At 35.6% G+C, this 26,338-nt stretch overlaps 1 long non-coding RNA gene across 5 annotated transcripts in view; it reads right to left on the bottom strand.

Annotated features, from left to right (window-relative positions):
* LOC149122318 (uncharacterized) overlaps nt 1-26,338 on the bottom strand; it is an 81,082-nt gene that overhangs the window by 45,805 nt on the left and 8,939 nt on the right. For 4 of the 5 annotated variants that reach the window (XR_016220655.1, XR_016220654.1, XR_016220657.1 and 1 more), the window contains one exon: nt 2,190-2,251. The exons of the other annotated variant lie outside the window; for it this stretch is intronic. This is a non-coding gene — a long non-coding RNA (uncharacterized LOC149122318). The remainder of the gene's footprint in view (nt 1-2,189; nt 2,252-26,338) is intronic. 5 annotated transcript variants of the gene reach the window in all.

Here is a 26,338-nt window from a genome sequence, read left to right as displayed (position 1 = left end):
TATTATTGAATTTGTTTCATTGCCTATATGAAATTATTAGTCTGTCTACCCCCTTATCCAGTATGTGACAGACCAGAATTACTAAATATTTTTTCTGTCACTTTTGCTTTTGTTAATCAATTGCTACTGTACAGTCTGTTTCAAAATCAGCCCCATTTAATATTACTTACATTTTATAATCTGCTGTTTTTGCTTCTATACGAAACTTACATCTTCTGATGACAGAGCTATTAGTACCTGATGGTGACTGGGAAGATGCACTTTTTAAGAACAAAGCTGCATTTTGCTAATAGTACTGTAAGATGCTCTGAGAAATCTGCTCATTATCAAATAGGTACGATACTCTATATTTATCCACTTATAAGAAGTCATAACATATATTAGAATGTCAGTAGCTGTTAGGGAGCCTGTAAAAAAGGAATCAACTACCATTCATTTAACTTAGAATTTCCAAATGCATTTTACATGTGTGTGTGTGTGTGTGTGTGTGTGTATGAGTGAGTGTGTATGTGTACATGTTTCCTCTTGGAACATGATCATCTCCTATTTCAAGGATTTTTGTTGACCTTATCCCATTCTCTAGTATAGTAATTATCAGTTGATTTATGGACAGATATTTGATTATTTTTTTTCTAACCTAGCAACTTTCCCTACTGTAATGTAAAGAATACAATAACAGAATTTGGCCCTTTTCTGTTTTATTGTCAATACTTAGAAAGCTGTATTTCTATAGCAAACCTTGATACTACAGAATAAGTCTCAAAATAAGATTTTTCAGGGAGCATTCCCTATCTAATACTTCTTTTTTATTTTTATATTCCAAGCACTATTGCATTATATATGACTAATATTACTTAAAACAATATTTTTATTACTTATCCAAAGGTACCTAACCGAAAAAAGTCTATTTCTCTTTTTTAATTTTTTTTTAAATTTATTTGAAAGGCAGAGTTACAGAGAGGTAAACGAGAGAGAAAAAGTCTTCCATCTGCAGGTTCACTCCTCAAATGGAAGAAATGGCCAGAACTGGGCTGATCCGAAACCAGGAGCCAAAAGCTTCTTCTGGGTCTCTCACTTGGGTACAGGGGCCCAAGGACTTGGGTCAACTACTGCTGCTTTCCCAGGCCATAGAAGAGAGGTGAATCATATGGGATGCCAGTACTTCAGGCAGCAGCTTACCTGCTATGCCACAGTGCCACCCTGAAAAGCCTATTTCTATACTTCCTTTTCTACTAACATGTAAAAATTGCACACATATCATAACTTAATAAAATCTACATATCTAATGAATGAAAATTAAACTAGTATCTAATTTGACTGAATTAAATTATTTTGTCCAAGTATTCCATTTTTTACCAATGTTCAAAATCTAGAGTCTCTTTTTGTTATTTGTGGTCTTTTTTGCTTTCTTTTCTCTTTACAGTATGATGTTACCAATTCTAGAATAAACGTCACCACTTTTTTCATGAACTTTGTCAAATTTTCAAACAAGCTAAAAAAATTTTCCAAACCAGAGTTTTAATTTACATTGTTAATGTATTGGGTGGTGATCTTCAAAACAAGAATGGATTATCTGAACACCTGAACATGTTATGACATCTGGCTCTACTGAAACTGCTGTTCTCAGTTTGCTTCTACAAGTCACGTGCCAGAAAGTTAAATGTTTTTCAGCTGGGCAGTCAGCTGGCTTTCTTCTCTGTAGAATTACTCACTTTTCATCTCAGCATAACTTCATCTACTGAACTCAAAACAGTCCTCATTTGTTTTGGTTAAGACTCTGATATTGATCCATATCACAGATTATGATAGTTTCTTAGGAAAGCTCCTTTTAAGGATAACCCTAAAATTTTGCTCATCTATTTTACCATGGGAGAGAAGCAAATATTGCTAAGCTTTTCTGTTTATGTTTTTAAAACAACCATTTTAAAGATCTTGCTTTTCACAGACCTCTGAAATAGATATTTTGTGGGTTATTGCCCAAGTAAATGTCACTATACTTAAAACAATAAACAATGTTTCTTCTTCTAGCATTTTCTATATAACTAGTTTTATAAATAAATACATTTTTTTATGAGTTTGCCCATCATAGATTCCAAAACTTCAAGTCATAGCAGGAGGGCAGTTTCCACATAGAGAAAGAATGTACAAGTATTTGATACATTGATTTGCTTCAAAGAACATGGTCCTACCTCATTTGGATACACTTTAAGTTTTGTGCAGAAAATCTGCCCATTGCAAATTTTGTCCAGTCCTAAAACAAAAGGAAAGAAATAAATAGAAGCTGAAATATTTTCTTCTCAAAATAACAAGTTTCCTGGCTATCATTTATGCCCTTAATGAAAAGTGCCATTTTTCAAATTAATTTTCCTGAGAATGTTTGGGTATTTTGAGAAAGGTAAACCAATTTGATTTTAAAATAAAAAATTATTTGCAAGATACTTACTCATAATTAGTATAATTTTATATGGAAGCTTGACAGGCTATAGCTTAATATCAGGCTATCTTTTTCAATTACTTTCTTGTAAATCTTCCACTAGCTTGCTTTTATAGAAAGCTCTATCAAATATTCTCAGATGCACATTAATACAACAGTTATCATCTATGATCTGACTTCTATTATCAAAACTTTAATAAATTTTAATATCTGAGGTCATTTAATACCAGTTTTGTGTGTAATTAATTCTTCTTTTATATTGTACTAACTTAAAAAAAAGCTCATTTAAACTGAAGAACTATAATTCATATTATTTGTGAGAAACTAAATCTTCTTACCATTAAAATAGATAATTTATTGTAGATATAATAATTAGACCACTGTAAATACGAAGAGAGGGAATGAAGAAGGGGAGGAAGGCTGGGAGCATGGGGTGTAGGGAGGGTAAAGTGGGAAGTATCACTATGTTCCTAAATTTGTATATATGAAATAAATGAAATTTCTTTAAAGAAAATTTAAAAATTCTAAAGCATAATATATAATACCAACATTTTAATAATTTATTAACTCAAAAATTAAGAGGATCATTATTTCCTATAACTTGTTAATTTGCCAGAGCTACATATGAGCAAGGTTTTCTGAGAATAAGGTATTAAAGTGGAATTAGAAATCTACCATAGCTTATTGTGGATTAATGTAGATGAAATACTATAAGAAAAGAAGGAGAATCAGGGTGGGGAATCCTTCAGATTGTGGTACAGAGACAACACATGAGACAGGGTGATATAAGAAAGATGTCGCAACTAAGTACCCCTGTGTAGAGATGACAAAGTCAACCCAATAAGGAGCTCCAGTGTGAAAGTTAACATTTGGACAAATCATAAAATGTAAAGTAATAGTCAGTGTGAAGGATTGAGACCATGGTCACTTGCTGGCTGGGATACCAATGCTCTATCAAATCAGGTGAATCTGAATAAAACTTGTGTGTTTTGTTTCATGGCCCAGCCCTGTATGTCCTTTGCTGTAAAATGTGTTCTTTGATTGGATACTATTTTATATGGGAATTTTATTTGTGGTTTAACCCCTCATTTTTCTGGGATGTTGGTGCTGGCTAAGGCATATGGGAAAGAAAGGAAAATTTATACTTAGAGTAATTATTTAGACCTTTGAGGACAATTTAATGACCCCACAAAAGAGAAGAACTCCTCTATGACTGGCTGAACTTCTCAGGCTATAGTGCCTTAGTGTCAGCTCAACATTAGTCTCTATTAATGATAGCAGGTATTCAGATAGATATTCATATATTCAGATAGATTCAGATATTCAGAAGATGCAACAGGTGAATTCACCTTGAACTTTGGAGTACATGATATTAAACCCATATATAACTTCTATGCTGCCACAGTTAGCATTCCGTTCACATCTGCTATGATATTTCTATAGTTAATAACAATAAGGCAGGACAATACTTGACAGTTATTTTGTCTCACTGATTGTGTAATAACTGTTTCAGTATGGGTGATTTTATGTAGGGATCAACGAATGACAAATCCTATTTATAGTCTTTGCATTCTCTGCATACCCATACACGTGACTCTATGGCATACATGTGTATTTGCATCTGATGTTTCAGTCCTTTTTCTTCCAAGTTCTTGTGTGGTCAACAAACATTATTTGCTACTATGCGTGACTAATTATTAAGCCACTCCTTTGATCCTTCTGCAAATATAGTACTGGTCTTGGTTCACCATTAAAGTAAAACTTGCATCAGTTTCTAGAAAATTGATCTCTCCCACTTTGGAACAGCCCTTAAATCTACAGATCAAGGACAAAATTTGGAGTATATTCCAGCTACCAAGAATGTCAACCTCATTTACACATTCATGGCCTGGGGGATGTAAACACTAAGTGTTTCTGCAAATCAGCTGATCAATTTTGTGCCAAAATTTGTCCATTATTCCAATAGTTATTTGTTTCTTACATATCTTACTTTAAGGAAGACTTGATGATGCTTCTTAAAGTTTCAATACTAAGTCTTAGTCTCTTTTCAATTGTTTTTGAAATGCCTTGGTTTCCCATTACTTAATGTATCATTTGAGTAAACAGCTTCAGGTCCCTTTAGGGAAGGATTACAGTAATGTTTTCCCTATTTAATTGTTGCAGGACTATGCAATACTTTTACTTTCCAGGCAAGGTAATCAATGCATTCTGCTTCTGAAGTTTGAATAAGTTCTGGAAACTCAATAAAATATTTTGATCTTATTGGAATGACTGCCTTTAACATACAGTTCATTCATTATTGCAAGTATATTTAACATAAAATGTAAATTTCATAATATGTACAAATTAATGAGTGGATAAAAATGTGAGAAATATGTAAATACATGCACGTAAGATTTTATTAAAAGTTAAAGATTAATCAAATCACATCTTTTATTAAAACATGGACAAAACTCAAGGACATTATGCCAAATGAAATAAAGAAGACTCGGAAAGACAAATACTATATCTCTCTTATATGTGCATTCTTAAAAAGTCAAACTCATAGTAGCAAAAATATGAATGGCTGCTGCTGTGGACTCAGGGTGTGGATGGTGAGACATTAAAACTTTAAAATTCATAGTTATGAGAGTAAGTTCTGGAAATCTCACATACATCATGATAGCTATTCTTAATAATAATGTACTGTATAGTTGAAATTTACTAGGTGAGTAGATCTAGTTCTCACCACACTTACATGCAATAAAAATATGACAACTATGGAAGGCAATGGATGTGTTAACTTGTTTCTGGAATTATAACTTTTTATTCTGTTAAGAACATGATATTAAACTCAAATCACAAATATCATAACAATATGAAATAATTTCAATTTGTTTAATTCATCATAAGTGTGAATAGTTATATCTCAATATTGTACCACTGTTTGAAATTTGCACTAATGATCTCCAATACAATCTCCTCTTAGTATCCATTATCCCATGAAGGCCACTTTCACACTGAATCCAGAACAATGGCTAATGTGATGTATTTTTTGGCTCTAACATAGTTCTGGTAGGATCTATGAGCTGTGATGAAGTCCGTGGTTAAAGATCAAGTTGGAAACAGGGCCTGTGCTATTCCAGCTACCCCGGCTATGTTCAACCACAAATGGGTCTGCCAACTGATTTTGGATTCATAAGTAAGACCTGGTGGTTCCAGGCAATTCCAAAACTGCCGGGAAGGAATTTTACAGAACTGTGAGAAAGAATACATTTGTCTTAAGACATAAAATTTATGATACTCTGCTATGCAACAACAGAGAATGTAATGTCCTTTCAAAAGCATTGAGATGTTATTTATCAGTCATCTTTAGAAAGGTGAAAACTAAAATGTCAGTTCTTTAATATAGCAGGTACTCTTTAAGAAAAATGCCACAACCTATTTTTGTCTAAACATTGATTCTAAATTATTGTTAGAAAACATGGCTATGAATGCCAGCATAGGTATATTTTCTCTTCTGTGTAATACAAACACCTAACGTATATGTAAGAAATTATTTTTTAAAATTTGTGTGGTAATGAACATATTATTTGTAATATGTCATCTTCAGTGACATTTTAGTGTAGATAGCTATAGTACTCCTTAGAAAGTCAGTATTTGATAAAGCATGTACATATGGAAGGAATTTATGGGTGTTAAAATCTCTAAAAAGGCGGGCCCCACGGCTCACTTGGCTAATCCTCCGCCTGCAACACCGGCACCCTGGGTTCTAGTGCCAGTTGGGACGCCGTATTCTGTCCCGGTTGCTCCTCTTCCAGTCCAGCTGTATGCTGTGGCCCGGGAGTGCAGTGGAGGATGGCCCAAGTGTTTGGGCCCTGCACCCCATGGGAGACCAGGAGGAAGCACCTGGCTCCTGCCTTCAGATCAGCGTGGTGCGCCAGCCGCAGCGCGCCAGCCGTGGCGGCCATTGGAGGGTGAACCAACGGCAAAAGGAAGACCTTTCTCTCTGTCTCTCTCTCTCACTGTCTAACTCTGCCTGTCAAAAAAAAATCACTGAACAGAAAAATACGTATTCTGTAAAATATTTAAATATTACTGTTATCATTTACTTATTTCATTTACTTACTAAATATCTCATGTTTTCCAGTCACTAGGCTCCACCTTTAACACATAAAATTGTATAGTAGATACTCTCAAGTTGCAAATAATCTGCAGGTATAGGAACTAATGATTGGAATGCCAAGCACTAGAAGAATAAAAACAGATGAGTTTCACAGGAAAATGATTGAGGTAAGATTTAAAGATAGGTTATCCAGTCTATATACCAGCTGGAAAAAATATAGAAATGAGAGACAAAGTCAGATAATGTAATACACTTAAGATCTATTTTGAAATCCCACAGGAATGTTCAATATCATTATTGTCAAATAATAAATTATATGTTACAATTACTGCATTTTCTGATCTGTGTTCTCATCCTTGTGCTATCTCCAGTGATTATTTGGTGTCTGCACCAAGTGAGCAAAACAAGGATAGATTTATTTCTGCTTTCATTCTAGTTCCTCAAGTTTGGCGGAATTAAATGGGATAATGACTGTGAAACAACTTTGAAAACTGTGACATACTATAAAAATTGAACACAGGAATTTCTATTATTCTTCCTTATTTTGTTAACCATGGATGACTAAACCAACTTGATAGCTTTTGTAAAATTCCATTAACTATATCTTGACATTTAAACATTCAGTGTTGAGTTGAAAGTGTAAGTTGGTTTAGAAAGGCCATATTCCCTAAGTGTTTTCAAGGTTTAAAGGTGAAACTAAGAAAAAGAAAACTCACAGCTTTATTTTCTTCATCAAATTCCAATGTCATGGTTATTACAAAGAGAAAATATATAATTCTCAAGCATAATTTTATAGCTATTTATTGCATTAAAAGCTTGTAATATTTTAACAAATTTGTGTCAGACTTTCAAAGTCATTTGCCTATTATTCAGAGGAAAATTATTTGCTTCTTGAATGTCATAGAAAATAGGAGTGATTTTTTTTTATACTTGAGAAGCAGAAATAATGAGACCTAATTAATCCAAAAGCACTTAGAAAATAAATAAATATTTGTAATTTGGCTTTTAGCAAACAAGTTTGATCTAATTATGTTAAAATGATTTTAAAATAACCATATTGGCAACTCATAAAATTATAATTTAAATACGTGCTTAAATTTCTAAGTACTCAATCTGACCTATTAATCATAATATCTGACTTCAGCTTTTATATTGCCTTTCATAGGTCATAACATACTTGGTCATATTCCCTTGCATAGACCTTTTAAATGAGTGTTAAATAAGAACCTAAGTTTAGTTTAATAATAAAAAGCCACACTGTCAGTTATTTTTGCCTACAAGGTTTTACTGCCATTCCAGAGATTCTAAATTGTTGTTGTTGCTGTTTTAAAAAGAAAATAGAAATTTTCACCTTGATTTAATGTACTTCACTCAGTAAAATAAACAAATAAATAAATCCTCATGTGGCAGCAACTATTTCTCAAATTCCTACCATAATAAGGATTATGAACTTTAAATGGCACCCTGAGAGTGTTGAATTAGAGCACTGGGAACATAGCAAGCTCATCTGATCCAGTTCCACTACCTTCCACTTTGATCTTTGTCACACTAGTTCTAAAAATACGTGAAAATGCAGCGTAACCGTTCTAAAGGCTGCATTGTAGACATGTCCACTATGCGTCATTGTTCTCCTTTTTCCTTTCACAATTCCCTTTTGTACTAGTTACACTCCACAGATCATACTATATGCTAGTCTAAAGTGCTGAAACCCAAAGAATTGAATTGATCCACATCATTTAATATGTGCAAACAGTTCTATTTCAAATGAATTCTCCAAACTCAGTATTGTTTCACTTGAAATGTTCATTCATTTTTATTCTCTCCTGGTTTGATTTACTGGAGACTCAACTGAATTACAAATATGTCATAAAAAGAAATATGTAAAAGCTATTGTCTATGAACAGCCTCAGCTGAATTTGTTTGACAAATAAGACATGGTAGAAGAGGAGGAATTATGGGAAGTAAAAACACATGCATATTGGGGCATGTATATATACCAGTACCAAAGAACAACCAGAAAAATAGAGCAATTCTCCAATAATATTTTGATATATTGATACATTTTATTGTGATTGCATTGTCATTAGAAATATAATTGCCAATAGTTAACTCTGATTATTTGATGACTGTTATCTTTTAACCTTGATAAAGTTGTGGTGATAATAATATCGCAATGTTCTGATTTATTTTGTTTAAATTTGTCTTAATGAAGATTAAGGTCTCAATTTTCCATTCACTGAGTCATTTCTATTTGACATATCCTTCTCATATATAATAGACAATTGAACTTTTCATTTAGATGGAGATTGGTGGTCTATGATATAATCTATTTTATTATGTCCAAATATTTTAAATTCTTGGTGCGTTTTCTATAATATTTGACCTTTATAATCTCTCTTTTTTTATTTGACAAGTAGAGTTATAGACAATGAGAGAGAGAGACAGAGAGAAAGGTCTTCCTTCTGTTGGTTCACTCCCCAAATGGCCGCCACAGCCGGAGCTACACTGATCCGAAGCCAGGAGCCAGGTGCTTCTTCCTGGTCTCCCATGCGGGTGCAAGGCCCAAGCACTTGGGCCATCCTCCACTGCCTTCCCGGGCCACAGCAGAGAGCTGGACTGGAACAGGAGCAACTGGGACTAGAACCCTGTGCCCACATTGGATGCCAGCTCCACAGGCGGAGGATTAACCAAGTGAGCCACAGCACCGGCTCCTACCTTTATAATCTCTTATAAGTTAATTTATTTATGGAATATAAAATCTTTTTATTGCAGCATGGTACACTAAAAAAGAATCAAGAAGACATCTTGGATATAGTATTTAATGTGGGCCTATGGCATAGTGGCATCTGCAAAGTAGTATTCTTTATTTTACATTGAGACAATGCAAAATTTACCACCATATTTTTAAATAAGTTTATTATTGAGTTAAAAAGTAATGATTTTAGAGTAATCTTAAGGAAGTAAGGAAAATATGAGAATACCTGTTGTTAAAACTTTTGGTTGAAAATTTAATTTTTTAGATTTTTTTAAAATTGAATGGAAGAGTTACAGAGAGGAGAATCACTGGTTTGAGTCTTTGTTACTCCACTTCCATCCAACACCCTGCACATGTGCCTGGGAAAGCAGCAGAAAATGGCCTGAATGTGTGGGCCTTATCACCCACATGATACAGTTGGATTTCCAGGCTCCCGGCTTTGACCTGGCCCAGTACCCAGCCACTGTGGCCATTTGCAGGTGAACCAGCAGATGGAAGATCTCTCTGTCTCTGTCTCCATCTCCTTCTACCTCACCCTCTCCCTCTTCCTCTCTCTCTCTGTAACCATGTCTTCCAAATAAATACATTATTTTTTTTAAAAAAATTAGTCAATTAGGATTTGGAATATCAAAAAATGAAATAGAAAATAATTGCTACTCAAATCTACTAAATTATATCATTAGTGAAATTATTGATATGTTGCCAATTTTCATTTAGATTGTGCATGGCATTGTATATAAAATGGTAATTTTTCAGAAACATTTATGAAATTTATAAAGGTAAGCTATACTGTATATAAATATATTTCTGACATTTGATACGTAGATATAATTTAAAAGTTACTATCATCTGGTTATGATGAATATCAGAGCTGTAATATAAGAAATAATGTAAATTATTTTCTAATTAAAATAAGCTCATTTAAGAGTTAAAAATAAATTATCCTCCTATAGAAGCTTGTCTCATGCTTTAAAACATGAAATATGCTGCTTATTAACATATGCCCAATCTTTGATATTATGCCTCATGCAGTCAGTAGAGAAAGCACATTAAAACTGATATCTGATTCTTTAATATTATATGTGCTAACATTCAGAATAACTGAAAGTTATGCTTAATTAATGTCACTGGGAATAAGGAAATATCCCTAAAGTTATAAAATGGAGATGAATAAATCTAAGAATAAAGAAGTGATCAAACTTGACTGATGTTGTGTCACAGCATGTTAAGCTACAACTTGCAATGCTGGAATCTCATATTGGAGCAATGGTTCAAGTTCTGGATGCTCTACTTCTTTTTTTTAAGATTTATTTTATTTATTTGAAAGTCAGAGTTATAGAGAGAGAAGGAGAGGTAGAGAAAGAGAGGTCTTCCATCTGCTGGTTCACTCCCCAATTGGCTGCAATGGCCGGAGCTGTGCTGATCTGAGCCAGGACCCAGGAGCTTTCTCTGGGTCTTCCCACACGGGTGCAGGGTTCCAAGTAAGTGGGTCATCTCCTACTGCTTTCCTAGGCCATAGCAGAGAGCTGGATCAGAAGTGGAGCAGCCGGGACTTAAACTGGCACCCATATGGGATGCCGGCACAGCAGGTGGCAGTTTTATCCGCTAAGCCACAGCTCCAGCCCTCTGCTTCACTTCTGATCCAGATCTCTGCAAATCTGCCTGGGAAAGCCTTAGAAGATAGTTCCAGGGCTTGGGCCCTTGTGACCATGTGTAGGATCTGGATGGAGTTCTAGGCTTCTGGCTTTGTTGAGGCCATTTGGGGAGTAAACCAGATGGAAGAACTCTCTCTCCTCCCTCTCTGTCTCTCTCTCTATATATATCTTGTACAAAAATAAATGATCAAATAAACTTGATGATAATTCATTTGAAATACAAAAAGCATTTATATTCTGAAAATGTGCATAAATTTAATATCTACAGAATAACTACTCAAAGTATGCAACTACAAGAATATCTATAAGAATAGAACTGTATTACTTTTTAATGCAAAAGCTATTATTGCTCATATTCAGTATTTTATATTCAGTAACAGGTTTCTAAACAAAATGATTTGGAATTTCTAAAATATATGTTATGTCTATGCATCATTGAAAAACCCTAGGCCAATTCTCTTGAGGTAAATATCAATAAATGTAGAAATTAAGCCTGAGAAAATGCTATACACTGAATGGAAACAAAAAGTCAGGAACAATAAACAAAAGATTATTGAGATTTCTAAGAAATATCATGTTTTAGGGCCAAATATACAATTCCCATTTTCTTAATTAAAGAGGAACTTGAGTGATCATTAATATAACTGTGAACAGAAAAATAGCCACTAGCTATGTACTCGTAACCTGAGGGGACACTGCTTAGAGCCTTAAGCTGACAGAATGCTGGAATCCATACATTTGGCAGTCTCAAGAAACTAATGAATATCAGTGTGATAGTTTTCTGTCCTGTGCAGGCCAATCTGTGGTGCATGGGTAAGAAGAGAACTTGAGTACTCACTACTACTCATGCCACTGAGATTCTCAGTGATCAGGGCACTTCAAAACTCGTGATGGCTTCATTTTTCTAAAACTATATGATCTTATTTTTAACAACACTAACAACAGCAGGTATAATCACACAGACAAAATCCAGGTAGGAGTGTGAAACGTCTGTGCAGATTTCTCTGATAGAATAGCTGACTTCACTTTCTCCAGTGGCAAAAACAAAGCAGAAGTGAAGCCTAGCCATAATGTCACTGAAAGAGGGCAGGGTTACAAAAAGCAAATGCAAAAAGCTAATTGTTAGCATTATTTGCTATTGTTTACTTGTTTTGTTTATAACTAGCCCAGACAACATGTTTATAGAGTAATCTAATTCCTTCAGGTACTCACCCAGAATGTCTTAACCTTGTACAAGTAATACATACTTGCTTAATCCAACCATCTAATACATTGTCTTAGAGTTTGTGGAGTAACTTATTTTGAACATCCTCCAGTGTAAGTAGTTTTGTGTAAGCAGTGGACTAATCTACAATGCTGTAGAGGATGGTTTTGTCTTTGAAGCAAGCCATTCATGCTCTGGACTCAACCACATAATTACTTCTTATATCATTACTGAAATTTGCATCATGCTGTTTGTTAATTAGCATGAGAAGTGTAGGGAAAATTTGGAGAAATAAGCATTATGTAAAATATGTAATTTAGTAGAAAGTCCAAGAATAAAAGAGAGAATGCTATCTAGTAAGATCAGTAGCTAAAACTCTGGAATTTGCACTTCAAATGCAAAGATCTACTGGTTTCTATGCCATCTCTCTGCTGATCAGTTGGTATGGTACTAAGATTATAATGCAGTTGCCTTTGATGTAAGGTGATTATTGGAAATAAATATATAGCATCCCTACTTGCCTCCAATTTTTAAAGATACAAATATTTAATAAAATATTTGGAATATTAAATGACTAAGTTGTCTCAAGACAATTCATATCACGTAAAAGAATAGGATCTGTTTTTATCAGTACCCCCTTGAACAATAATGAACAAAGAGGAGCTAAACCATTGTTTGTTTTGTAGTTTTTAAAAAATTGAAAGCACACTCAAATATTTACACATATGCACACATAATAAACAAACACACACCTATGACAGCATTTATCTTAAAAGATATTCAGAAATATAAAAGACAAACATAAAACATGGTAGAGAAGGATATTGGGAATACAGTAAATGAAAAAATACTTAAAATTTAAGTAAAATAAGAGCTTACTCATAATTTTATGAGATGATTGAAATTATAAATGTGCTGGCAGTATACAATAAGTATATTTTGTGTATTTTTCTTTGAAACCCAAATTACGTGACATTAGCTGTGAACAGAGAAGCCATTATGAAATCTATACATCTTTAGCCAGAGAGATTGGTCCAGAGAAGAACAAAGCACTAAAGCATGGACAACAAAACACCTTCCTTGGATTTACTTTTTCAGGAACTGGCAGCGAAATGTCTGCATTCATTTCTTGGATGCCTGATGCACCATGGACACCAGCCTAGAGCTGTCTGCGTCTATGGATTCAATCTTGCCTAAGCAGCTGGCCTGTAGATATCAAGCCAACAGGCAGAGCAAAATGGACACAAAAAGGTGAGATGGAAAAATCTCAACAATATCAAGTTTTATGAATCTCAAAGCCAATTCTATCCTCTCCACAATTCAACAGAAGAAACTGATACGTATCTCAATATTCTGTAAAGCCCTATGTAGGGACTCCATTAATTGAATATTTGACTAAGACAAGAAGAAAGAAGTATTTCCAATGAAAAATCATAAAATAGGGGAAATGACTTATGCAAGGGTGCTGGAAAACAAGGCCATACCTCCTAATATGAAAAGATGTTATGAGCTGTATTTCATTTCACCAATAATCACATGTTGAAGTCCTAAGGCTCTAGAGCTCAGAATGCAGCTTATTTGGAAATAAGGGGATATGTAATATTTACTTAAAATCAAATCAATGTAATCGATTCTAATTTGATATGATTGATGTCCTTATAAGAAGGGAAAATTTCTACACAGGTGTCCATAGAAGGAAAACAGTGAGAGATGGAGGAGAAGACAGCCACCTTCAGTACGAATGAGCATTGATGACATTTTGCTTTCAAATTTCTAACATCAAGAACCATGAGATAATACATTTGTGTTTAAGACACCTGCACTGAGACCAGGATAGCAGCGTAAAGAGGGAGCTTACTGCTCTAGTCCAGGGAAAGATAGTTAAAAAAAAAAAAAAGAAAGAAAAAAGTGCAACCTCAGGGAAGAGTTAGGGAGAAAATGGCAGAGGAAATTCCATGCAAATTAGAGGGAACTGTGGACCTATGTGGAGGGTGTGGATGCACACAGCTCAGGAACCCAGCAGCTGAGAGCCTCAGCACCAGCTTTGGAGAGTGAGGTGAGACCAGACTGCAGTAGCCCAATGCACTGGCAATAAAGCTGTGGGAAGAGTTTGATGTGAGTCTGGCTTGGAGCCTTGTGAGGGACTTTATACCTGCTTACCTAAAGGATAAAAAGGGGGCAAGTTTCTCTCCCCGACCCCTCAGCACCAGTGTCCTGTAACTAGCATAGAGAGAGTGTGTACCATTTTGGACATATACAACAGATATGCCAGCTCATGTCCATGCACACAGCAACCAGCCATGAGGAGAACCCCTGAGGCTGCCTGGGAGAATTGATAGGGGTCTGAGTGCTTCTGAATGTGAAAACACTGTAGCTGCTAGCTGCCTGTGAGGGTGCAGGGTGTGGCTGGTTCGTTGGGCAGTCATTGTGGGAGGCTGCAAACATCCTGGGCTCCCTGATGCCCTGGTGAGGATCAGTGCTGTGGGATCTGTGCTCACACTGAGGACTGCACAGATCCTTTATGTAATTCTTGGGGCAGCATGAATGAATAATTTACCCACTGGGGCTAGCAATCAGGCATTGGTCTCCTTGGAGGAGAGGAGTAGAGCATGAGACCATGCCAACAAAGCTGAACAAACTTGACTTTTTGATTTAAAGAAAAAAAGACATTTACCATGCCCAACCTGGGTGTTCCCTTGGACACTCCCCTCACACTGCAACACTGAACAGAGCTTCCGGGCCACAGTCGGCACACCCCTCAGGATATTCACAAAATAGCAGACACTCCACTAATCCACAGAGGCATAGTCCAAAGACAAAATCCATCACAGGGAAAAAAAACCACGAAGTATCTCCACAAATGCCTAAAAATAAATACAGAAATTCAAGAAATAAGAATAAGGAAGACAACATGACACCTCCAAAGCAACACAACACTTCAATGCTAAAATGTGAAAATGAAGAGATTGAAGAAATTCCAGAACCAGAATTCAAAAAATTGATTGTAGTGTCAATTGGAAGTAATGAGAAGCAAATCCACTAATTAAAAAAAATCCACACATGACATGAATGAAAATTTCCACCATGAAATTGTGATTTTAAAGAGAAATCAAAATAAATATTAGAAATGAAAAATTTGGTATGTCAAATCAAAAATGTGATGGAAAGCCTTAACAATAGACTCAATGAGGCAGAAGGAAAACTAAGTTAGAAGAAAAATCTCTGAAAATTTTACAGTAAGATAAAAAAAAAAAAGAAATTAGAAACTGGAAAACAGTGTTGGAGATATATGAGATACTATCAAATGACCCAACATTTGGGTCTTTGGAGTTCCTGAAGGCATAGAATTAGAGAATGGATTAAAGACCTTTTTAGTGAAATAATTACAGAAACTTCCCTAATTTGGAGAAAGAAAGGGACATACAAGTACAGGATGCATATAGAATTCCTAATAGACATGACCAGAAAAGATCTTCACCACAATACATTGTAGTCAACCTCTCCACATAAAACAAAGATTCTAAAATGTGCAGAAGAGAAAAGCCAGATTACATTCAGAGATTCTCTAACTAGACTCACAGCTGAATTATCAGAAACTCTACAGGCTAAGAGAGAATGGTGAGATATATTCCAAATCTTAAGAATAATAAAAACTGTCAACCCAGAATACTGTACCCTGAAAAGCTCAAATTTAAGAATGAAGGTGAAATAATAAACAGTAACTAAAAGAATCTGTCACCAGTGGTCCAGCCTTACACAAGATGCTTAAGGCTGTGCTACACACAGAAACATGGTCGTCCCTATGAAAAAAGATGAACGGAGAAAATCTCCCAGTAAAAGGACAAAGGAATTCCAAAGTAAACAATAGGAACATTTATGGGAAAATGGCAGGGAAACTGAACTTACTCTGGTTTTTCTTCTTTAGTTCCCTCCCTCTCTCTTATTCTGATTTTCAAATAAATAAATTAATATTAAAAAAGAAAAGAAAAGGTAACCAATGAGGAGGTTACCACAGGTCAAATATCTGCTTTTCTCAACTTATGCAGATACAGATTCAGGGAGCACATGTTGGAATGGATATTAACAATGTGGGATTATGGTGATAGGAATGTGAAGTTGAAGCAGGCCAAAATAACAATTGTAGGTTACTGAGCAGAGATTCTGGATACTCCATTTGTTGATAGAAGCATAAATCCAAGTGCTGTAAAACTAAATAAAACTTAAAGGCTAAAATAGCCTTGGTAGACTATTCAGAAAAATACCCAAAGGCTTAGAGAAGTCAGAATGTTAGAGAGCATTTAGTTTGTAAGTTCTTCCTATGCAACCTTGGAAATCACAGAGGACAAAACATGATTTGAATACTATAAGATAAAAAAAATCTGAAAATTAGCGCATAATCTTATAAGAGGTCTATAAGTCCTGTTCTCAATATGTTACACATTATAAGGGAAATTCCTCCATTGGATTCTGAATATAACTGAGATAATGTGAATCCAAGGTTGCAAAGGTCCCAAAAGGTGTAACTTAGCCACCAAAGACATGACACATGTGGTTTCCATAATATATAATGGGGCCAAACAGTAACCTGAATAGTCTCACAGGCAGAGAACTTTGGTTTTGGCTAGTTGGGTACAGTTTCCCTAGAAGTGAACCTGAACCATATAGGTAGTATATTGAATTATTATTTCATCTATATTGAGTGGAAAAGCTCTAGGCCAAGGGGGGAAAATATTTAATTTGAATTATAAAGAGATAGAGTGACAGACCCTCAATAAAGTTCTCACACTGGAGAAGATTTATGAACAAAGAACCTCCTAAATGTAGAGTTGGCCAGATCTCCTTGATGATGACCAGGAACTGAGTAAAAGCATCAGACATTTCTGTCATTACAGGATGCTCTCCTGGAATGGACACTAATACATGGAGATCAAGAATGTCAATGTGTTTCACTCATCAGAATAGAAAGTCTGATGAATGCCAAGTGATCAATGAGTGTCAGTTGAACAATGGGTTGTTTAGTTTAGATCTATCTCAGATTTAGTCAAGTAGGTTCCCAAATCTATATTATTGTTATTTTCAAATTTTAGGATGCATAATTGAAATATAAATTTTCATCAACTTGCAAAATTTTTACATTGGTTCTATATAGCCTATGAGATGAGAAATTCTATGGTAGGAAAGACCAAGTCAAAATCACTAAACTTGCATTTACCTGTAAAAAACAGTAATTCAAAAGTAGTACCACATTCCTGGAAGTATTGCAGTGATTAGTTCCACACTCAAGGACTTGCCATATGAAGATGTCTTGATTTCCACCCACTATCAATTAACTTACATTTGTTGTCTATTTAGAAAATTGATGAATATCGGAATGGCAGTGAATTATCAGATAATTATCTGAAGTTGCAACTTCCCTTGCAGCTCTTCCTTAAATTTTGATTGATTGGGAAATACTCTCTGCTACTTTCTCTGAAGCTATTGTTCTGGCAAATGCTTTTTTATATACCTGTTAATAAAGACTATCAAAAGCAGTTTTTCATTTATCTAAGACAGCAATCTACCTTCATTATTGTTCTCAGTTATATAAATTCTCCATTCCTGTGTCATCATTAACATATAATGACCATGATCTTCATTCAATTCGACAAGGTATAATACTGGTCTATTACACTGATGACACTATACAGATTAGATATGGTGAGCAGAAAATAGAAGCTACTCTAAACTTATGTGTTACTTATATGTTTCTCAGTAGTTAGAAAATAGGTCTCATAAAAATGGTAATGATTATTCAGTGTTGCGTGGCATCACCAAATGCTCTTAATTTTTACATCTGTCCACTCCCACCACAGGGGTAATGCCTACTGGTCCTATCAGAATCTACATTTGGATGTATTACTCCTTCTTCTTAGGTCAGTGACAAGAAAGGCTGTCAGTTTTGATGTTGCTAGGACAAGAGAAGGATCTACAAGTGTGTCTAGAAAGCTGCTCTGCCACTTGGGCAATATGATCATTTGGATCCAATGTTATTGACACTGCAGTAACAGACTCGGAAGCTGTATGGATTGTTCAAGCAGGCCTTTGGAGGTGACTCACAGTGTGAAACATTAAGATTTTGGAAGAAACCCTGGCCAGCCTCTGAAGGCAAGTAGCTTTCTCTTGCTTGCTGCTGAAATTCAGCATAGGCTAAATACTTTACTTTGGACCACCAAGTTATCATACAACCTCATTTTCCCATAATGAACTATGTATTGTGTGATCCATTAAACAAGAAAGGCAGGCGTACACAACACTACTTTACAATTAAATGGAACTAGCTTTTACAGCATTATGATCAAATTTGCAATAAATGTATAAATAAGTCATATGACATATCCCAAATAATCATGGCTCCTTGCTTCTTCCATGTTATACTTTCTCTCCTGTATCATACTCACGGTCTCATGCAGATCCCACTGTGACTAGCTGACAAAAGAAAATAAAACTAGAGCCTAATTCACAAAGGGTTCTGCATGATATACAGGAACCATGAAAACTTGTGTAAGCAATTGCAGAACAATTGTTCCCTTCTAAGCTAACCCTGAAGGACAGTAAGGAAGAAAAATCCTCTCAGGGGAAGAACACTGAGCAGTACACTGAGTTCTCCCTTTTGTCTGTAAGGAGCAATGTAAAGAAGTAAGAATATATAATGATTTTCAGGCTTTAGTGAATGGTTTTACAGGATGGTCAGGGACTTAAAAGGGGCACAATTGTATACAATGAAATCTGAGGCAGAGGTACATGAATAATCTTCTCTGAATAGGCAAAGAATGTGAAGACACAAATGTCCTGTGTTTTAATGCTCATCAAAAGTGATCTCATCAGATAATTATTTTAATAATCAAGTGTATACATGGCCTCATTATACCAGTACACCTCTGTTCCTCAATGACTCCCCCCTCATCACCCAGTGGGATCCTGAGCAAAATGACCATGTTGGCAATGCCAGTGATTATATATGGGCAAAGCAATGACACTTCTTTAGCCATTTTTTGTGTCCATTCTGCCATCAGCATAGACTAACATGAAGTCCTTGATATTGCACCATTCTTTGGATTGAATGGCCTTGTAGCATGTTCATTATTTTATCATTGCCATCAAGTAAAAGACAGTTCTTTGTTCTTAGTGAAATAAGTATTCCCATGTGTGTTTTTGTTCCAGAACTGAATGTCTGAGCCTACACTATTCTACATGGATTGGTCAAATACCTTATCTCCTGTCATATTATTCTGTATAGCATTGCTTCTGTTCAAATGAAGTGTATCAGTGAGTTCTTGCTTATGTAATTCACTCATCTTACCATTTCCCACAATATTCTGAAGCATTCAGATTGATAGAGAAGTGGAAAAGCTCAAACATCACATTAGAGTTTGACTGTACATTCCAGTGCTGGAACAGTGTCCTCCAAGATGTTGTATATGCCCTTAATCAGTACAGATATATGTTTTGTTTTCCTAACAGCCACAATCCATAGTGATGGAGTCAAGAGCTGGAATGGGACAAAATGAGTCACTACTGCCCCTACATATTCCTCACAAATTTATGCTTCCAGTAGAAGAGATAACTGATTCTATTAAGCTGGAAGTTAAGAAGGCCATTTGGCTACAATAGAAGCAAGGAAGAATATGTTTAGAACATAGACATCTCTTAGTTCTATAATGCTCTGTGATTGAAGTCCTTATAGAGCTACAATTATCCTATCTGTAGGAAAGTAATGGCACAGGCATTTCAGGAATGAAGTTTTAGTTTACCTCAACCGACACAGAACTACAACCCACAGAGGTGCATGATGAGGATAAAAAAATATTTGTATGGTATAGTTTTGGGACATGTATGGTAAAGTTGTGGTAGATACTTGTGGAACAAACAAACAAAAAATAACCTTGCAAAAGCCCCCTAAAAGAACAATAATTCTCTGTGTTTTGTTATGACAATCAAACCAGGGACTACTATGATGGCTGTAGTTAACTGTGAGGACAAGCACAAGATCAAAGTAGTCCCCTACAGAGAGTACAGTCAGACACCTAAATTTCACACATTGTCAATGATATGAGGAATTTATAGCAAAAGATTTCTACAAACACAGTTCCAGAGGCTCCAGGGCTTATTATACCTCCATGATTCTTAAATGAAGATAATCTTCACAGTTCATGACTTTGAGTGTAAGAATTGTTGAGTTGTATTTTTGAAGGCAACTCTGTATGATTAGGAATAAATGATTTTCATATATTTTTAGGTAGTCATAGGGGAAAATAGCAGGAAAAGGTTTATAGAGTCATTAGGAAAATAACTTTCAGTCTGCCAGCAGTATTTTCCATATAATAATAGGCAGTCTTAGCTGTAAAACCTAGTAACAAACTATTTTCTTGACCTAGAAAAATAAACTGAATTCAGCCTGTGGTTATGTTATCAAAGTTCCAAAGTCAATGGTTGACCACAGAACTTGAGAGGATGCAGGAGGCTACAATTATGAAGACAGATACTGATATATCCCCTTTAGCTACCTGGATAACTCTTCCTTTTGGGGGAAGTAAAAGTTTCCTACTCAAATTTCTGGTGTATTTCCCATGAAACAAAATCCTTTCTCCACAGTGTCTACTTCATAGGAATTCTATCATTTTATCCTTAAAAAAAAAAAATTCCCCTAATGACTCATTAACAGAAAACTCTTCAAAAGTGTTAATTTTGAAAGCTCTTAATAAGATAAACGACATTAAGTATTTAAATTTATAAATTTCATTATATTTATAATATTTTTTATATAGTGGATACAAAATGCTCCCATGGAAAGTCTGAATAACTCTTCCAAGACTGTACTTAATAAGAGAAAAAAATAAAACAAATGCCAAACTCACATAGTCTGAGTTCAGAAATCCTGCTTTTAGCACTATGCTTCATTTCTAGTAATTGTTTTAATAATATTGATGAGTTAAGTATTTATAAAATTATTCAAAATTTAAAGCAGGGGCAGGCCTTTGGCCTGGTGGTGAAAACACCACTTGGCACTCCTGCAGCCTATTCTAGAATGCCTGGATTAAGAATCTCTCCCTTCCCACAAGCCCCACCTATTCCACCCAACCTGCCCTCTCCCCTTTTTACACCTAGGAAAATTGCAGTTTTTGTGGAACTTCTGGTCAGAAACAGTGGTGATCAAAAATAACGAGCCTAACTGCTGACTGCCTCCCTACCTGCAGCTATTTACAGTCGCATTGTCACAAAATCACCATGACTGGTATTATTACTACTCCCACCGTGTACCTGATGCTGTGACACTTCTAAATTTTAGTATATGTGCTGCTGAAGCGAGCACAACACTTCTGAAATTTCCAAAAATGCAGTAAGGAAATGGACTGTGTTCAAGACCTGCTACAACTCTCTGTAAATATTCAATTAAAAACCCCACTCAGACACCACCACCTATGCCTTCTGATCATATAAAGTGATGGATGGCCCTGAATGTCGTCGCGTGTAGCTAACTCCTGAGCTTTCAACAGACTACTGTTATTATTATATTCAACTACGTCATTTCCATTCTCCTTTTCCCTTGGAGTCTTACTTTAAATTAAATGAAGGAAATATTTTATTTTTAAAAATTTTATGCATTCTTATTTATGTGAAAGAAAGGCAGAGAGAAAGAAAAGGAGAGAAAGAGAGGGAAAGAGAGGGAGGGAGAGAGAGAGGTACAGAGGAAGATCTTAATCTAATGATTCACTGCTGAGTTGGCTGCAGTAGCTGGGACTGGGCAATACACAGGAGCCCGGAACCTAGGTGAGATCTGCTACATGAGTAGCAGGAACTCAAGAATGTAATCAACATCTGCTGCTTCCCAGTGTGTGTATCAGAGCAGGGATTTGAATCCAAGCACTGTAATTTGGAATGCAGTTGTCTAAACTAGTAGCTTAACCTCTGTATCAAATGGCTGTCCCAAGAAAAATATATTATTTATTTATTTATTTATACATTTATTTATTTTAAAATTTATTTGTTTATTTGAAGGTGGAGTTACAGAGAGAGAGGAATATATATATTGCTGTCAGACACAATTCTTCCAATTTGGAGTTTTTCAAATGATAAACTGAGAGCTACCATTGATATTCAAGTAGACCATTAAGAGAACTGTGACATCATAAATTCAAGCTTAATAGAAAGAGATCTGTATATTATAAGAATTTTTAGTGAACTCTGAGAAGTTCTCACAAACATCTTTTCTTTGTTTAAATGCATTTGCCACATTTTATATTAAGATGTCAGTAGCCCAACTCATTAAGTACATTGCAAAGTGCTAATAGGCTCGTTTTAATTAAGATTTCTGGCATTGGAAAATTAAGAGTTCATAGAGAGCATACCCAGAGGAATTGACTGATCATGATGTTTAGCACTAAACCCTACATTTATCACTGGAATGAACAAAAACAATTGCACTCTAAAAAACATACAACTTAACTCATTAATATTATTGCAGCTTGTATAATCCTTTTTTTAAAATTACCTAGTCCAGGTAAAGCAGATGCTGTTTCCAAACCTCCTATTAAAAAAGTAATCATTTGCTTTTTCATTTTGAATTGCCTAAACACTTCAAATATTTGCACCATAACAGAAAAATAAAAGGAAAACCTATATAATTTCATATTTAGGAAGAATAATTATAATAACTTCAACTAACAGCAATAATATTTGTAATACATATAGATATTTAATGAGAATTTTTGCCAACATATTTTACAAATGATTTTGCCAAAATTTAGAAAAATTCTATTACTTAGATATAATTATTCAGCATATTTCAATGATAAGAAGACTTGATAAAAGTGACCATGTTCTCGTGTTGATCTAGAAGTAGAATTCAGACATTTATTTCTGAGTGCTCACCATTTTGTTATTGATTCACCACAATAATTTCTTTCCTCCACTCCCTTTTTTCTCTCCACTGCTCTTTTACTTTTGGTTTCCTTTTTTATTCTGAATGTTAATGTTGTATTCTGTACACCATTGTAGCTGAGCATGGAAATCCAATTTTTTTCTTTTAACTCATTAATCCCAGAATATATATATATTTGAAAGTTTTCAGCTCCATATATTACTCTATGTGAAAATTTATACAGGTAAAATAAAAAAGCTCAGATAAAAGATAAAAGGCATTGATAGTAACATTGGTTTTACACTGCTTTCAGAAATATAAATGCTCTCTCAGTGCATAATAAAGTAGTTAAATGTACAAGCTCAAAATAATTTTCGTCAGGGCTGGTGTTGTGGCATGGCATTTAAAGCTGCAGCGTTGGGGCCAGCACTGTGGTGTAGTGGGTAAAGCCATCTGCAGTGTCGGCATCCCATATGGGCGCCAGTTCCAGCCCTGGCTGCTCCTTTTCTGATCCAGCTCTCTGCTATGGCCTGGGAAAGCAGTAGAAGATGGCCCACGTACTTGGGCCCCTGCACCCATGTGGGAGACCTGGAAGGAGCTCCTGGCTCCTGGCTTCAAATTTGTGGAACTGCAACTGTTGCAGCCATTTGGGGAGTGAACCAGCGGATGGAAGACCTCTCTCTTTTTCTTTCTGTCTCTCTCTTTCTCTCGTCTCTCCCTCCTTATCTATAAATCCTAAAAAATAAATAAATAAACAAAGCTGCATCTTGCAACTTTGGCATTCCATGAGGGGCTGCTCCACTTCCCAAACAGCTCTCCCTGCTAATGTGGATGATCTCGAAGAAGTTCCAGGCTCCAGGATTGGCCTGACCCTCATCATTGTATATTGTGGCCATCTGGGGAGCGAACCAGTAGATGAGTAGATGGAAGATTCTCTCTCTCTCTTTCTATATATACATAATATATATTACATATATATTATATACATATAATATAATATATGTATAATTAATATAGAATAATAGAATCAATATAATATATAATAGAATAATATAATTAATGTAGAATAATATATAATATGATAATTTAATTAATATAAAATAATATAATTCTATAATATAATTTAATTAATATAAAATAATATAATTCTATAATATAAAATAATATAATTCTTCCCACCATAATCTCCTACCCACCCACACTGCCACCCCTCCTCCTCCTCCCTCTCCCCTTCCCACTCCCATTCTACATTAAGATTCATTTTCAATTAACTTTGTACATAGAAGACCAAATTTATGCTAAGTAAAGATTTCAACAATTTGCACACACACACACACACACGTACACAAAACTGAGAACAAGTTTTACAATTAACTCTCATAATAAACCTCATTAAGGATAGAGGTCCTGCATGGGGACTTAGTGCTCAATGACTCCTGCTGTTCATTTAAAAAGTAACACTCTTATGTATGGCATCAGTGACCACTCAAGGCTCAATACATGAGCTGCCTAGGCTATGGAAAGCTTTTGAATCCATAAACTGTCAGTATTTAGACAAGGCTATAAGCAAAGTGGAGGTTCTCTCCTCCCTTTAAAGGAAAGTACATCCTTCTTTGGTGGTCACTTATTTCCACTGGGTTCTCACTCACAGAGATCCTTCATGTAGAACATTTTTTGCCACAGTGTCCTGGCTTTCCATGCCTCAGATGCTCTCATGGGCTTTTCAGCCAGACCAGGAAGCCTTAAGGGCTGATTATGAGGTCAGAGTGTTACTTAAAGTGATTGTCATTCTATGAGTCTGCTGGGTGGGTTGTTTCCTATGTTGGAGTATTCACTCCTTCTTAATTATATCTATTATTATTACCAGACACTTGATTCTATTTATATTATCATTTTAACATTTCATGTGTTAAACTTTAATGGATGGCATTTTTACCACCCAGCTTAATGGAATTTGGAGTCCCATGACAAGATTTTAAACTGTACCCTTAGCAGTAAGTCTGTAGGAATGTAAGCAGAACTACACAGTTTTACAGTTACAACCTTCCGTCTCCCTTTATTATTCCCACTCTTATTTTCTACTGAGATCCATTCCCAATACAGAATTTTTAATGTACATTTGCTTTCCTATGTAATGATACTTGGTTTTCATTGACTCCTTCAAGACATTCATTCATTCACGTGTGTTATTCTGAACACTGAATATACTATGATGGCAAAACAATAAGATATCTTCATTCACTTGCTTTCTATGCTAGTGGAGGAGTAACTGCCTCTCATCTCCTAACCCCAGGGGTGAGGAACAAATTAACATATAAATATGAAGACTTTAGTTCAAATTTGATAAATTAGATTGACTAATGAATGGACCAAAGTGAGCTAGAAGTGGTTTATCATTTGATAGAAGGTAAAATATACCGAAGGAGGCATCCCTGTCAGATTCAGTTAGCTGTAACCAGGCTATAGGGAAATATCAAACCATGCAAAGACCTGTATAAAGATTCCAGCCACTGAGCTATCATGTACAATTGCTCTGGGGTAGGAATATGCAAATATGGCCAAGGAACCAACAGAAAACTGCAAAATTCATATAGTGAACGAGGAAGAAAGTGTTATAAGATAAAATTAAAATATTAATAATAGGATAGAATACTTTAATGTTCTGAGGACGGTGATAAGGAAAAGCAAGTCACTGAAGAAATTTTAGCAGGATGGGATGTGATATGATTTCTTATTTAATATGGGCATTATTGTGTCTGGCTAGAAAATAATGTATTAGAGGTTAAAAGTAGAAACAGGAAGCCTTTTGACAGAGAAATTTAATAATCAAGATGAAATATAGCCGGCGCCGTGGCTCAATAGGCTAATCCTCCACCTTGCGGCGCCGGCACACCGGGTTCTAGTCCCGGTTGGGGCGCCGGATTCTGTCCCGGTTGCCCCTCTTCCAGGCCAGCTCTCTGCTATGGCCAGGGAGTGCAGTGGAGGATGGCCCAGGTGCTTGGGCCCTGCACCCCATGGGAGACCAGGAAAAGCACCTGGCTCCTGGCTCCTGCCAGGATCAGCGCGGTGCGCCGGCTGCAGCGGCGGCCATTGGAGGGTGAACCAACGGCAAAGGAAGACCTTTCTCTCTCTGTCTCTCTCTCACTGTCCACTCTGCCTGTCAAAAAAAAAAAAAAAAAAAAAAGATGAAATATCAAAGGAACTTTGGATAAGAGAGAAAGCAGAGGAGCTGATTATAAGAACAAAACAGATTGAATAAACCCGTTGTTCTGTTACAGAAGCCACAGT

The sequence above is a fragment of the Oryctolagus cuniculus genome, chromosome 14, assembly GCF_051225735.1.
Source record: "Oryctolagus cuniculus isolate XC-2025 breed Fujian yellow rabbit chromosome 14, ASM5122573v1, whole genome shotgun sequence".
Lineage (NCBI taxonomy): Eukaryota > Metazoa > Chordata > Mammalia > Lagomorpha > Leporidae > Oryctolagus > Oryctolagus cuniculus.
The sequence above is the reverse complement of the archived record's forward strand: the minus strand, read 5'-3'. Positions and strand labels throughout refer to the sequence as shown.